The sequence below is a fragment of the Lissotriton vulgaris genome, chromosome 10 (assembly GCF_964263255.1).
Source record: "Lissotriton vulgaris chromosome 10, aLisVul1.2, whole genome shotgun sequence".
NCBI classification, from domain to species: domain Eukaryota; kingdom Metazoa; phylum Chordata; class Amphibia; order Caudata; family Salamandridae; genus Lissotriton; species Lissotriton vulgaris.
The window spans coordinates 302,058,402-302,073,869 of NC_141698.1; positions in this window are offsets into that span (position 1 = coordinate 302,058,402).

The window sequence follows — 15,468 nt, forward strand, 5'->3', positions numbered from 1 at the left end:
ATTGTTGCCGACAGTGCCTGGTAGTTGACGATGATCTGTGAGTGGAGCGCTCTAATGGCCGCCATTACTGCGTGCAGTGGTGGTGTGTCTTTCGTCCCCTCCACCTCCTCTCGTAAGCAACAGATCAGGATGCAAACCCCGGAGGCCGGCTACTCCGGGGCGGCAGGCAAATCTGGAGCGGAAACCAACAACGGGCGCTCTCACCTCACGATTTTGCACCTTCGCCGCTGATCAGCGCTCCCGTCTGCACCCCCCGACAAGCTTACTGTGCCTCCGGGCGTCGGATACAGGGCTGCAGCAAACGATGTGTCACGCAGTAGCGTGTGCGTTGCAGGCAGGATACGAAATCGCCGTTAGAAACAGGTAGATCATGTCTCAGTTCGGAAGACCGGACAAAGCCCAAGGTTCACAGCTGATGTTGTTCAATTCCAGCCCGGATGGGCTGGAAATCGAGGCCCCAGCTTCCACTCCGGGGTAGGCCAAGAATGAAACACGGCGTATCTCCGTCACCCGGTGTGATAAAAAGTTTGGGATTGCCCCTTCAGAGTCAGTCACTCCTCATATACACGGGAGTCCGGTTGGATAACAGGATAACTTGCAGGATATACGAGCTGCTGGCGGAGGTCGGCGGAGCCGGGAGCTTATGCGGCCATCTTGCTTGCTAGCGTAGCTCCTCCACCACTGAAGTGACTTTTTGATTCAACTTGTGCATACTTTGAAATGATCTCCAAGGGCTTGCGTGTGAGCCTGCCCCCTGAACTGAGCCCCAGGAACATTGGGCTCTACCCCCTGAAGAAAAAGCTGCTGAGTGTGCTGCCTGTCCCCGCAGCGCTGAACGAGCAAAGCTGAGTGCGCCGTGAAACTTTGTCCCGCTGAGCAATGCGACTTATGCCCGCCGAGCCGCAGCTCGTAAAGTAAGGACTAGCCCCGCCTAGCCCAAGTACCGTGACTGCTGCCAAACCAAGCCGTAGCTTGCAACGTAAAGACGGACTGCGACCTGTATTCGCTTCCCCCGTGTGACACCCTGCTGAAAGCGCCCCGCCGCTGTGATTGAGCAGCTGCGGCGCGTAGTGCGGCTGGGTACATCCCCTACCTTTGGATCGCACCTCCGCTTGCATCGCATTCAGCTGCTTCCCCTCTTCAGGACCGGAGCGGACGCTGCACCAGAACCTGCATCCCCCAACACATCGCTGCCCTGAATAACGCGACTATTGCGCCCTAGCCGTAGCTCGCACCACAAGGAAGGCACCGCAACGTGAAACGTCTGACCGGCACCGCACCGTCCGCCCCGACCTCTTCAAGAAAACAAAGGTACTGTGACCCGCTCCGCACTGTGTGCCGCGCCTCGGACTGAAGGGTCCGCAAGGCGCGTACAAGTTTGTAAAGCCTTTCCTGTCAACGCGGTACAAGTCGCACGGGAGTGCTATGACTGGTACCCCTGTGTAACCAAGCATGGTTGTACGCATCGTACCACGCACTGTGCCTCGGACTAAAGTGTCCGCGAGGCGCGTGGGACTTTGCAAAGCCTTTTTGTTATACCGCACGAATTGCACAGGAGCGCTACGACGCGCACAACCTTTTAAAAGCATTGCCAAAGAACTGATCGCTGCTCATTTCCATGGTGGACATTTTTTAAGTGTTATTGGAACTTGTATCAAGCCTGCTTAAACTTGCCTATAAAATAATTATATTTTTAAATAAAGCCAGCCTTGGGTCCATCTGTAATGTGTCAACTGATCACTGTGTAGTATTACAAATGCTTAACTCATAACGTTTTTGGGATTAGCCTTGTCTGCTTGCGCCACACCGCCTAGAAGTTGAGCAGCGGTTATTTTCAGAAGTAAGGGCCATATGTATCAAGCCGTTTTTGAATCGCAAAGGCCGATATTCGCAGAATTTCGGCCTTTGCGACTCGCAAACGGCCGTTTTGCACGTTTTGTAATGTATGAAACATTCCCAAAATAAGGAATTGCAAACTTTTGCGATTCCTTATTTTTCCATAGCATTTAGGGAATCGCAAATTTGAGATTCCTTAAATGCTATGTATGTAGCAATTTTAGCTTGTGAATTTCGTTTAAGAATTCGCAAATTACCACCAACTTTCAGTTGATGGTAACTTGCGAATTCTTCCAGAAATGCACAAATTGGCATTTTTAAAGGTGGCATATGATGCACACACATGCCCATAGGGCATGTATGTGCGCCATATGCACACACATGTTCTTTTCAGGGGTGCAGCAGGGTGTCTTTGAGACACCCCTGCACCCTTGCAATAATTCTCAAATTGCGATTAGCAAATTGCGATTAACAAATTAGGAATTCGCAATTTGAGAATTATTTTGCATTCATTCCTATGGGCCTCCTGGCCCATAGGAATGCATTAGAAATTATTCCTTAATTGCGAATTCGCAAAATGCGAATTCAAAAATAAGGAAGCTTAAGGAATCGCAAATAAAAAGCGATTTTGTTCATACATACCATTTTGCATTTCCTAAATAGCAATTCCTTAAAATTCGCTATTTAGGAAATGCAAAATAGTTTGATGATACATAGGGCCCTAAGTCCTATGCCCTGACTAGAGGAGAAGGTCCCTGCTTGTCACAAGTACTCACCTGTGTCAACCAGAGACCCCCAATTCTAACAATCTGCATACATCTGAAATTACAATTTAGGTTTGATTAATAGAAGGCCTCTGGAGAAGCTGAAGATAAGTGTTACAGTGACATCCCCAATTTAGAACATGAAGACCTCTTCAATTTCAGGATGCAAACACTATTTTTCTGTCCCTTTGTTTGTTACTGCTGGTGGCAGTCCCCAATTCCCATCCATTCCTTTAATCTGTTAATCAGGATGTTAGAGAACATGGCGTCCTAAGCTTAAAGAAGTGGAGACGAATAGGGATTGGATCTTTCCATTTTATTATGCAATACATAGGTACCACAGTGTCACTACCCCTCTGGAACTAAAGTTTAAATGTTGGTCATGAAGAAGGCTATGTTGCTCCATGTCATCCTGTAGCTATCTTGTATTTTTGCTTTTCACCTTTTACTTGCATAGCAAATATTTATTCGATGGTTAGTTTAATTAAATTTTGGATTCAAGATCTGGGTAATTATTGCTTGTTTCATGCATATATTTTCTCTTTGAGTTAAACACATTTTTTGAAAAAAGTTTGCAATTCGTGGACTTAAGAGTTGATGAATGTAACCTTTGTAGTATGGTACAAGACATTGTTCTGCCTATATGCCAGAAAATGTTATTTGTTTGGCTTGGTTTCTCATGCAAATCTTGTCATGGAAGATATGAGTAAAGTGATGCATGCCATTACTCATATTTATTGGTTAAACTCACTTAAATTTCACAATTTATGTTAAAAGGATTAAAAGGTTCACACACGCACCGGATTTAGCAATACCTCCGAGCCAAATACATACCAGCAATGTTAAATGGATAAAGGAATACTTACGGGGCTCAATCATGCATCTTTTAGACATGTTGGGATTCCTAGCAATTTGAAACAGTTCTACTTTTGTAAGCCTTGATGTAATTTAAGTGCATAATGCCTTGAACTACAGAGCTTCTCTTTCTTTAATAGGATATCCATCTCCTCTTGTAATTCCCATCAAAAAGACTCGGAGGAGGGTCTTCTTCTGCCAGAATATGATTCTTTCAATAGGTACTTGAGTTCTGATTGACTCTTTGAGTAACCCCTGTCATTTGAATTACTATTTTGGTTTTCTGCTCTTAGGTGATTACTGAGCTTAAGTGTGGAGCTTTCTTTACCTCGTTGTAATGCTGTGGCGGCATAAAAAAAAAACAGGTACTCTGGCTCCCAAAGTCAAAGATTATCCAAGTTCCTCCAAACACTTTATCTAGGTACCAATACATTACCTTAGCCTTATAGCCTTCCGTAGAGGACTATACCGGCTATTAAAGGCCCTCCCCAGCGTTTATTTAACAAGGGAGAGGGACTTTAATAGCTGGTATAGCCCAGCTAGGAAGGGCTATAAGGCTATTAGAACATTCTGCCACTAGAGGGCAGAATGTTCTAACAAAAGAAAACAAAGCCTTATGGGAGCGTGAGGGGATTGGAATCCCTTCAGGCTCTCTGAAGCCTTTGTTCACAGCCAGAGCTGTGAACAAAAAAGCATTGGAATGTTGGAGCTCCAGGCTTATACCAGCCATTATAAGCTGGGGCACTGCATTGTTTTCAATGGAGCTCCCAACATTCCAATGTTCTAATACATGTTTAGTTTAGTCATTAAGGAGTCTGCGCATATTCTCATGATTGTGCCATTAACCCTGCCTCACCAGGGATTTCTTGGCCATTAATTAGAGGAGTTTGGAATGGGTGATTACCTAGTCACCCAGCCTCCTCGGGAAATCTACTCCACTGGATAAAATGGCCCTGAAAACTATTTATGAGACAATAGTTTGTATTGCCCAGTATTGTTTTTAGCAATCAGGACTTCATGTTACATATCCAAGAATGATTATTTCTACAATCGGTTCCCTTGTTTCCTGTGCCATGCTACTGAGCAGCAATGCGTTTCGTCACGTTTGCATTAGTTCTAAAGTATTTACTAGTTCTAAAGGGTCACTTCTGCCTATGGCTAAATGATTAGGAAGGGCCCATATAAGTGCGATAAGATCGATACAGGGAATTGGTAGAAAATAATTGTGCTTTATAGCTGCTTCGTATTGAATTCGAATAAAGAATGTAATTAACAAATATGGAATATATTAATGTAGCCAAAAGGCAGCTCCCTACCAAAGGGCTTAGGCGCTCTGAAAACTAATATTGTTTTTACCTCTGCCATTTCCTTGCTCTATATCAATTTCCAGTCCATAAATATCTAAAAAAATAAACTATATTATGAGAGAAATCCTATATTCACGAAGACACTACTGATGTTCTGTAACTTTGCATCAAATAAAAAAGGGATTATAACATAATGCTCTTCTAATCATATACAATTATAGCGTTCAAGAACGTTTTGAGCATTGAGCATTGATTGATCCTGAAAGTTTGCTAAAAAGTCGGCTTAACCTATTAGAAATAGTAATAATGTAACTGTATTTGAATCCTGGTCATACACCACATATTATTGTGTGGGCACCGACATCTGTTCAAATTGAATTTTCATCATTTATGTTGGTTGACATGACAAATCTGAAATACATGCCTGTGATGTCAGACTTTGATAATTAAAAGGGAACATAGGTTTTGAGTTTAACGGGAACAATAGCATTTTGTTTAGAAGACAGCATGTTCTTATGCACAGATGGTCTCAATCATGGCTCTGGTGCACTTTAAATAACATGCTGTAGCTAGAGTAAGAAATGGTATTTCATGTGTTTTTCGAGTAAATGTTTATTGGCAAACTAGGAATTAGTAATCATAAAGAAAAATAGCATATAATAACCAACTGGTCTGGCTTTTGCGTCGTGTTGAATGCACACAGAGACAACTGCAACTTCTACCGAGCCAAACAAATCAAATCTGCTGGCATATTGTATGTTATGTTATGTTGATTTTTATAGTGCATTATTCACCCAAGACAGTATCCAAGCACTTGTATATAGGTGTGTGGTCTCAAGGTGCTTATATGAAGGGCTAGCTTTCAGCTTCTTGCAAAACTCAATAAGTGAAGCCGAGGCTCTCGTGTTGAGGAGGTCATTCTGTGTCTTGGATGCAATGTAGGAGAATCAGTGACCTTCAGTTTTGCTCTTACAGATGTAGGGTGGGTGTATGAGTGAGTGTCTAGTGGGTTTGTGAAAGTGAGTGTGGCTGTACATGTATTCTGGTCCTGTGTTGTGTAGGGCTTTGTATGTGTGTGTGAGAAGTTTCAATTGGCTGCATTTGTGAATGGGGAGCCAGTGCAGCTTACTGAGGTGCGGTACGATGTGGGTGCAGCGTGGGAGGTCGAGTATGAGTCTTGTGGCTGTGCTGTGGATGATCTAAAGTCTGTGTAGGGGTTGTTTGGAGATTCCGGTGTAGAGAGTGTTACCGCAGTCTAGCCTTCAGGTGGTCAGTGCGTGTGTGGCAGTCTGTCAGGTGTTATGAGACAACCATTTGAAGATCTTTCGCAGTATGCATAGGCTGTGGAAGCAGGCAATGCACACTGCATTGCCTAGAGCCATCATGTTGAGCTTGCCATCTAGCACAATAGTGCAAAGGAAAAAAGCAGGGACAATGAAATCCTAGGAAAAGTAGCTAGGATACTTTTTTGTGTCATGGTAAAGGCAGAGAAAAAAGCAGACACTTGTCTAATGTGTCTAAAACTTAACAGAACCAAAACAGATATCCTCTCATTGGGATCAGATATGTTTTGGTCACAGAACTGGTGGCCCCCCAGTATAGGAGCCCACCCTACCCCAGTTCAAAAAGTGAGGAACTTATGCATCATCTTCGATGGCAAACTGTCCTTCCAACACCAGGTCAACAAAGTCGTATCTTTGGTGTTTCTAACTTTAAAATCAATCCGCAAAATACGCACCTTCATCCCCCCGAAGCAGTTAAAAACACTAGTGACAGTTCTAGCCATGGGCAGACTGGACTACAGAGATGCCCTATACCTAGGCCTTAAAAAAACAGGACAAGGTCATCTTCAGCGCGCACAAAACGTGGCCACCAGTACACTGCTGGACATACCCAAATTCCAGTCCATCTCAGAAAGCTTAAAAAATTCCACTGGCTTCCTATAAAGAAAAGAATAGATTTAAAATCCCTGTGTCTGGCGTAAAAGGCAGTACAATGAAATGGACCAGCATTTTTGAAACAACACTTCACCTGGTACCATCCACCAAGACACCTACGCTCAGCACAGAGCAAACTCCTTCAGGCACCAAAATTCAAAAAAGTCTGCTGGGGTGGAAGAAGTTTTGTCCTGGGTACAGTGAAACTATTGAACTCGCTCCCGATAACAATTAAAAGCTGCCCAACTATGCTCGGATTCAGAAAGGTAATAAAGACCTGGCTTTTTTCAAATTAACTTAACTCTTCCTCATCTGGAACTCCAACATTTCCTCCGCAGAACGCCTGGGCACCCTAGGGCATTCGTTCGCTATATACATCATACAATCAAATCACTTTAGCATATAATCTCGTGCAGGGATGGGACTTTGCATTTAAACTGAACCTCCTAGTAAGGGCTCTCTGTGTGTGAAAGTACCTACTTCCAACAATCTGTGGTATGCATCTATCTAGATGGAAACGCAGCTGGAATACCAACTCACTCTTTTATTGACAAAGAAGATAAAAAGGGACAGTCCTTAAGTCAGTTACATCAAATAGGGCAACAATAAACTGTGCCACCTTGAAAAAAGTGCTAGTGGGTCCAGAGGAGGCAAGAGGTAGTAATGAGAGGTTCCTGATGCAACATCATGCAGAAGGATTGATACATACAGGGGCTTGTTTTACCAAAAGGCCTTCCACCTGTGCTTAGACCTGTCCCTAGTTCTGAAAATGGGGGTGGCTCTCAAATGGGTGTCATTTGTAGCCTCAGACCCTCTTTGCTCTCATTTTTAAATAAAAACCTAAATTGGTCCTCCTTTGTTTCATCAAAACAGGCAAAGAGCTGTATTCAAGCTCGCACCATGCTAAAGCCGGATTTGTTCTTTGTACTTAACAGATCCACTGACGCTGTTCCCATCATGCTCTGTTTGTAGGGGGTCTGATTCATGGGTGGTGTGGATATGTCAGTCTGACACCCGTGCTTAGGGGCCTAGTTGAGGTATGTGGACTTACTGTCAGTGTTCGCTTCACACAGCAGATCCATTGAAGATTTAGTGGGGCTGGTAGACAGGGACTTCTTTGATGGTTGTTTCTCACCACTTCCTGATGTCAACTATAGTGCAAAAAGGTAAAATGCCGTCGCCATTGATGATTGAGACTCCAAACAGCAAATGGCTGTGCTGTGGGCTGATCCAAAATATGAATGACATTTCCAATAAAGCAAGGCATGACGGGAGCTGACCGATTGTCCTACTCTATATGTGCTATCCTGTGGACTGGTCGAACATTTCTGGCAAGCAATGGCTGACTATATGCTAGTCTCTACAGATTTATTTCCTTTATTACAAGAGCTCTAACAGACAGATAAAGCTGCCAGACCTAAAAAGGAGGGACTGGACCATAGACAATTTGCTTCGTGGCTTGACTGGACTGAGTTTTATCTACATATTTATGATCAAAATGGAATATTAGAAAAAAACGTTTAATTACATGCATTTTTATTTATAATTGAAAGGGGTATCACAGAATAGGGCCAGGTATCTTTTTTGATTTGACCGTCTCGGGGTACAGAAAATAAGGGAATGCTGTTTGCAAAAACTGAAAGTTACATTTATTTTGTTTTGTTGTAGACTTAGAATACAACTATGTTTGCTTCTGTCTAAAACGTTTAGAATTAAATATCAAGAGAGCTATAGTAATTAAAATAGACATCGTTCCCAGTGTTTAGGAAAATGTATTTAGATTGATTTTTTTAATCAAAATGTTCATGAAAGTATTCATGATTTTAATAGATAATTATTTAAGAGGGAAAGCCCAAAATATTTTAAAAAAACATATTCACACTGATATTTTCAGGTTTCAAATTTGCGAGCGGCAGAAAGTTCATAACGTGTAGCACATATGGGCATATTACCAAGGGAGGTGATAAGCAATTATCGCCGCTTTAGCGGCCGTTTTCGGCCGCTAAGCGGCGATAATTCTATCGCTCTATTAGCAAGCTGTCGCTAACAGCAGTTAGCGACAGCTTTAGGTGATAGCGAGCGGTTTGGGTCCCACTTTGCATGTCAGCGATATTTATCACTAATGACATGCAAAGTGGGCGTACCCAACCTGAAAGCAGTCGCTAACGTTGCTATCGCCTATTAGCAAGGCAGGCGTAGCGATGGAAATATTCCCGCTATCGCCAAAAACTAACGCCTACTCTGACCAGTTTTCAGCCATGTTATCCAATGGGAGGTGGATAACATGACTAAGAGCATTTTGTCGCTAATGCGTGAATATCGCTGTATTCTCAGCGGTATTCACGCTATCGCCAGAAAATGTATCGCTTTGGAGATAAACGTTGCTAATAGCACATTATCTCAGCGATAATTTCCAGCGATGCTTAGCGATACAAAAATTTATGCTAATCCTAGTTAGCGATAAATATTGTTAATCGTTGGTAATATGCCCCCAAGTGCCATATATTTCCATGAAAAAAGGTATTGTAAATCTCTTTTCATAAAAACAGAGAAATATACTGACCACAGATTTGGTCGCAAAACTCAGGGGTTAGATTCATCACGTCGCTTACGAAAGCATAGGTAAAGTTCTTCTCCTATGAAGTATTAAATTCATACCATTTATGCTCATGGCTTGTAGTATGCTGAGTTGTGGGGCACCAATGGCATAAACCATAATACAAGCCAAGGAAAATGGACCCTCCTCACCTAACTGGGTAGTAAAAGACAATCATAATTGGGGTACAGTGGCCCCTTAAACGCTGTGCATTGGTGCCATTGCATCCGCTGCCCCAATGATAGCTACTCCATTGATTAGGCTCAAATAGACTCTGATGCGATGAACAAGGTAAAGAGAAGCCCAAGCCAATCGTTAGCTCCTGCTTTTTTTGAGAATTAGCGCACATCTTTGTTGGATTTACTTCTTTGGGGATCTACAGATCATTTGCAGCTGCGTTCATGACACTCAAAACTACCAACATGACATTATTTGATTACACTTGGGTATTACATGTTCTTTGTGGTAAAGCCTTTCAAAGATCTTCTAAATAATCCACTCAGCATATGTAGATCTGTATACATCATGAAGCAATTTGACTCGGTCTATCCAGTTACCTGAAACAAACTGTAAGAGAGGAGTAAGAGACACTAAAGGCAAATCCAGCAGCTAACTGGAACCCCCAAAGGCCACATAAACCAAGCACTCAATCAATGAAATAATTTAAGACAGATCTCTGCCAAAGTTTTGTGATGATTGAAGAGCAGTATTTTACTACCTTAGACAGTGGATTATGTGTTGTCATTGGAAATTTAAAGGAATCGCCTGCTTTTGGTTGGAAATGTAGCAGAATGTGTTGATGCCTCCAAAGTGAACTGCATAACAAATAGTATAACAAAAAAAACAGAACACCTCGAAAAATACATAAAAGCTGCACAATACTGACAAAACAGAAAGCAACACAGCAACCACAGTACAACCGAATGCAATGATGCAGCGCGAATACACAGCAGAACAAACAATACATCAGCATCCCAACAAACTGCAACAGAAGTATCAACAAAACATTCTTGTTACACCAATCACCGACTTATGAAATGTTTATTGTACTACCGTTAAAAGGTGTTTGCACAGAGGATTCCCTTACTTAGCACTGGGAGCATGTAATAGCACCAGCCAAATGTTGCGTGATCAAGCACTAAGGGGCAGATTTACAATTACTGGCGCATCCCTGCAAATTAGCAGGGATGCGCCAGTAATTGTGCGCTGCAGCTCCGCCACCCATGATGCGCCCATTTACAATGCGGCACATCATGGGGCAAAAACGGCACAGATGCGTCACGCATCTATGCCGTAAAGACGGCGCATTGCTGGAGTTGCATCGCAAGCACGATGCAGCTCCAGCAATGCTCTGGGGGGCCTATTCTTCCAATGCTGCGTCAAGCCTTACGCCTGCTTCAAGCAGGCGCAGGGTTTTGACGGAGCATTGGCCTAAAAGTGACTGAGTGAAATCTTGTAGATTTCACTCAGCCACTTTTAGGAGGCATTCCTGCGCCGGAACGCCCCCACCCCCCCTGCGCCGGAACGCCTCCTTATGGCGCAGGGCTTTACAACGTGACGCATCTCAGAGATGCGTTCCATTGTAAATACCCCACACCATGGCGCCTCCCGGCCTACGAGGTTCCTTCTTTAATGAGTTAGCACTCATTTTCCCCCTCCTGAGGCGGAAGCCGGGAGGTCTCTTGCCTTTCCTCTTGCTTTTTAATACTACTGCTTTTAAATTGGGAAATTGTATTTTGCACTGTGTCATTATCATTACTACTGCTTTTAAATAGGGAATTTGTATTTTACACAGTGTCCACACCTGAGTTGATAGGTGTTCTGAGACCCCTGCGCTTAGCAGCGCTGCAGACCCCTTCTCACCCCCTCCCCTTTTTGCTCCGGACCTGCTCTCGGCTGAGTGTTGACGCAGAGGGCAGGGCTCCGGTTTTGGCGGCCATCTTGGGTCGGGTTGGGCTCGTGACGCGATTTGCAGCGTCACAAAATGGGCAACGATGACTCCGCGCAGCGGACGCGCTGGATCTGCGCCGGAGTCGTGCCAGAGTCCTGCCCGTCTGCGCCCGTCCGCACCACGGCAGCGGACGGCGCGGCGGAAGGCTCTGGTCACAGGCTTACTTACTCTGCAGCTGATTTATTATCTTTTAAAACTAATACTACCTCCTGTCGGCAGGTCTTCCCTCGCCGTTACAACGGTAAAAGCTGCTGTCCAGGTTGTGGGTGGTATCCTAACATCTATCGGGCTATAGAAGGACCCCACCTACTCCCCACTAACAACTTTAAATGCCTATTACTTAACACCCGCTCTTTGCATAGGCACGCTCTTGACATTTTTGAGCTGTTGTCATCAGAAAAACAATTATGCCTTATGCTTACGGAAACCTGGCTCATTGAGTCTTCGAATCCAGATATTGCAACTGCTATTCCGTCTGACTATACACTGTATAGACAGGATAGGGTTTTGGGTAGGGGCGGTGGAGTCGCACTTGTAGTTCAAAGATCTTTTGCTTGTGCGATTGTACCATCATTACCTATCTCAGGCTGTGAATCGCTCGCCTTTTCCATTACTCTATCCCCTCATCAATCTTTTACTGGGCTCCTGATTTACAGACCTCCCGGCCTACGAGGTTCCTTCTTTAATGAGTTTCAATCTGCTGTCACCACGCTCTGTCTGAAGGTTGCACACTGTGTCGATTTAGGGGATTTTAACATCCATATGGATGTTGAGTCAGACAATGATGCTATTAAAATCAAGGACATCACTGATCCTCTTGGTCTAACTCCTTACATCTCGAGTGCGACCCATGGTAAAGGTCACGCCCTGGACCAAGTGTTTTCCACCACACCCCTTATTAATACCTGCTCCATACCTGTCCTCTGGTCGGACCACTCTCTGATCAGTTTCTTCATTCAGGGCAGAAGTAAATCATTGTGCATTAATTCTAACCATCTTAGGCACCCCAGTAGACCGTATCATAAAATCACTCCCGAAAGCCTAGCTCAAGCATATCAGGAACATCCCTGTTTTTTATCCGGTCATCTGGAGAAGGACCTGGATATGTTTCAGAAATGGCTGATCGAAAGGCTTGATGATCTTGCCCCACTTTCTACGCCCCGTTCATCTTCCAAGCGTAGCTCCGCTCCTTGGTACTCAAAATCACTTGCTCTGACTCGGCGTAACTGCAAGTTAGCCGAAAGACTCTGGCGGAAGCAATATGATGCGGAATCTAAGTCTGCATACAAAATTGCCATTAAGTCCTATCATGCCGATATTCTGGAGGCAAAAAAGAATTATTTTGCAAACAGAATCGAGTCAGCTTCAAACTCTTGTAAAGAAATCTTTACTATCGTTAAAGAGTTTGTTTCTCCTAAATCCAGTACAGTACAACACAAGTTCTCTGAACTTTGGGTAACGGAGTTGGCCACTTTCTTCACGACAAAAATTAAAATGATTCAAGAATCTTTCCCTCCCCCTGTTTCCAGTTCACCCCTCGCAGAGTGTAACCCGTCGTCCCTTTTTTCTGACTCCTGTCCTATTTTATCGGAGTTTCCAATTCTCTCGGAATCTGCGTCTCTGGATCTCCTACTCAGGATTAAATCAGGCTCCCCTTTGGACCCTTGTCCGGCGACTTTTTTAGCCAGTAACGCCAATATTATGAATGTGTTAATTAATCCTGTTCTGAATATGTCTTTGACTAGTGGTACTGTCCCGCCTGCCTGGAAGAAGGCAATGGTTGTTCCACTCTTAAAAAAACCTGGCCTTGACCCGGAAAAGCATGTCAACTACAGACCCATATCTCTCCTACCCAGTCTAGCTAAAATCGTTGAGAAGCACGTCCATTCTGTGCTCTCCTCCTTCCTTGAAGACCATGGGCTATTCCATTCTACCCAGTCAGGCTTCCGCTCCAATTTGAGCACTGAGACCGCACTATTGGAAGTGAATGAAGCCATCAAGGAAGCTCTCGACTCAGGCGCCAGAGCTATGCTGGTGATGTTGGATTTGTCGGCGGCCTTCGACACCATCCCACATGAGGCCCTCCTGTGGAGACTTCACGAGGTCGGTCTCAGGGGGATGGTGCTGAGCTGGTTTAGATCTTACCTAGCAGGCCGTCGACAAGTGGTCTGGGCACCCCCGTACTCTGCTGAGGTGCCGCGGATGGATGTTGGAGTTCCTCAAGGGTCGGTGCTTAGCCCGACCCTTTTCAACATCTTTATGACTCCATTGGCGGTGCTGGCGGAGTCTCTGGGTGCCCAGATCATATCATACGCTGACGACACCCAGCTGCTCTTCACCTGTAAAAAGGGCATGGAGTTTGACGGGGAGAGCATCCGTGGTTGCCTTGGGGCTGTTTTCGACTGGTTTCAGCGAAGCAGCCTCAAGTGCAACCCCGACAAATCGGAGGTGCTCTTTTTTGGCTGTCAAGTAGACCCGCCTTGGCAGGAATGGTGGCCAGTGAGCATGTCACCCCCTTCCGCTTCCTCTCTGGTTGCAAAAAATCTGGGGGTTAAAATCGACAACACCTTATCACTTAAATCCCAAATCACAGGTCTCACCAGTACCTGTTTTGGCCTGTTAAAAATGCTGCGCAAATTCCTTCCACTTCTCCCTCTGGTTCACAGGAAACTGACGGTACAGGCCTTAATTTGTTCCAGGCTTGATTATTCAAATATCCTTTACCTTGGCTTGCCTGACTACCTCCTGCACAAACTACAGGTAGTCCAAAATTCTGCAGCAAGGGCCATTTTTGGCTTACCCCGCCATGCTAGGGCCTCGGAGCTGCTTCTGTCCCTTCACTGGCTTCCTGTCAGGAAGCGGATTACATTCAAAGCTCTCACATTGGCCCATAAGGCACTCCACTCGGTAGGTGCACGCTACATCCAGAAACGGCTTTCCTTTTACAAGCCATCTCGATCTTTGAGATCTGAAACTCTTGGCCTGGCAACTGTTCCATCCATTAGGAAAGTCAGGACAGGTGGTCGTTCGTTCAAGTATCTCGCCCCGAAACTATGGAACTCCCTTCCCGTCGAGCTGCGCCTCACTCCCAATCTATTGGCCTTTAGAAAGGCCTTGAAAACATGGCTCTATAATCAATAACTGTTATGTTCCCTGTTCTCCTTATCTTTCAGTCATGGGTCAGAAAGCGCCGGGACACTCCTTTGAGTAGCTGAGCGCTATATAAGACACCCATTAACATTAACATTAACATCATTTGCGCCGCCGCTGCATCACAAAAGTGACGCAACGGCAGCGTAAAAGAGGCGCAAGGGGCTTGTAAATCTGCCCTAAAAGTAAAAAACTCTCAATCAGTTCTTCATTTACAAAGCATTGATCATCGGGCACAACCTCCCTGAAGAACTACAGATTCAAAACTAACTTGCTGTCTTTCTAAGCAGGGCTGAAAACACACCTCTACAAAACTCCCTTGAATTCCAAAGATTGATGACCCCCGTGCCACGCCCATGTTTTCATAAGTTTGTAGTGATATGGTCCACCCAGGTAGGATGCAGATTAAGTAGCTTTATTGAAGTAGGTTACATGTAGAGGAGTTGTAGTGAAGCAGCCCCACCAGGAGCAGTCTGCCTGCTGCTCAGCCCATACTTTTGTTATTGAGTCCCTTGCTCACTTTGCCACTGGATTCAAGCAAGCCAGGCTGAAGACTGCTGAAATGCCAGAAACCGGTCCTCGGTAGCTTGTTTCCGGTCCAGGGAAGGCATGGCTTGGCAGTTCGGGCTGGACTGTTCCCATGAGGCACAGGGTCAGACTGATTTGCATATGGCCATGTCTGAACTGGGGTGGCAGAGTGGGCTAAAGAACGGTGATGGATTAAACCCAGATCAGTTGACTGGGGGTGAGTGCTTGTATTGTCAACGCTCCGTCCATCATTTCCTTTGGTTTTTCTCTAATCATTCAAATCCACCCTCGAAAAGCATTAACAGACGTGTAATCGTACATCATGTGCATTTAAACTTGCTCACCTGTTTACGCCTTTGAGTGCGCCTGGAAAACTGAAGCTGTTACATATTGGCAGGAGTACTGTTTGCAAATCTACCCCAAAACATAGGAGTTAACTCTCTGAAAGTGGATTTATCGTTTTATGGGTCAAGCATGCTGAACGTAGATGTATCTTATGTGAACACCTTCAAAATAAGATGAGATTGGCCTTACCTTGAACACT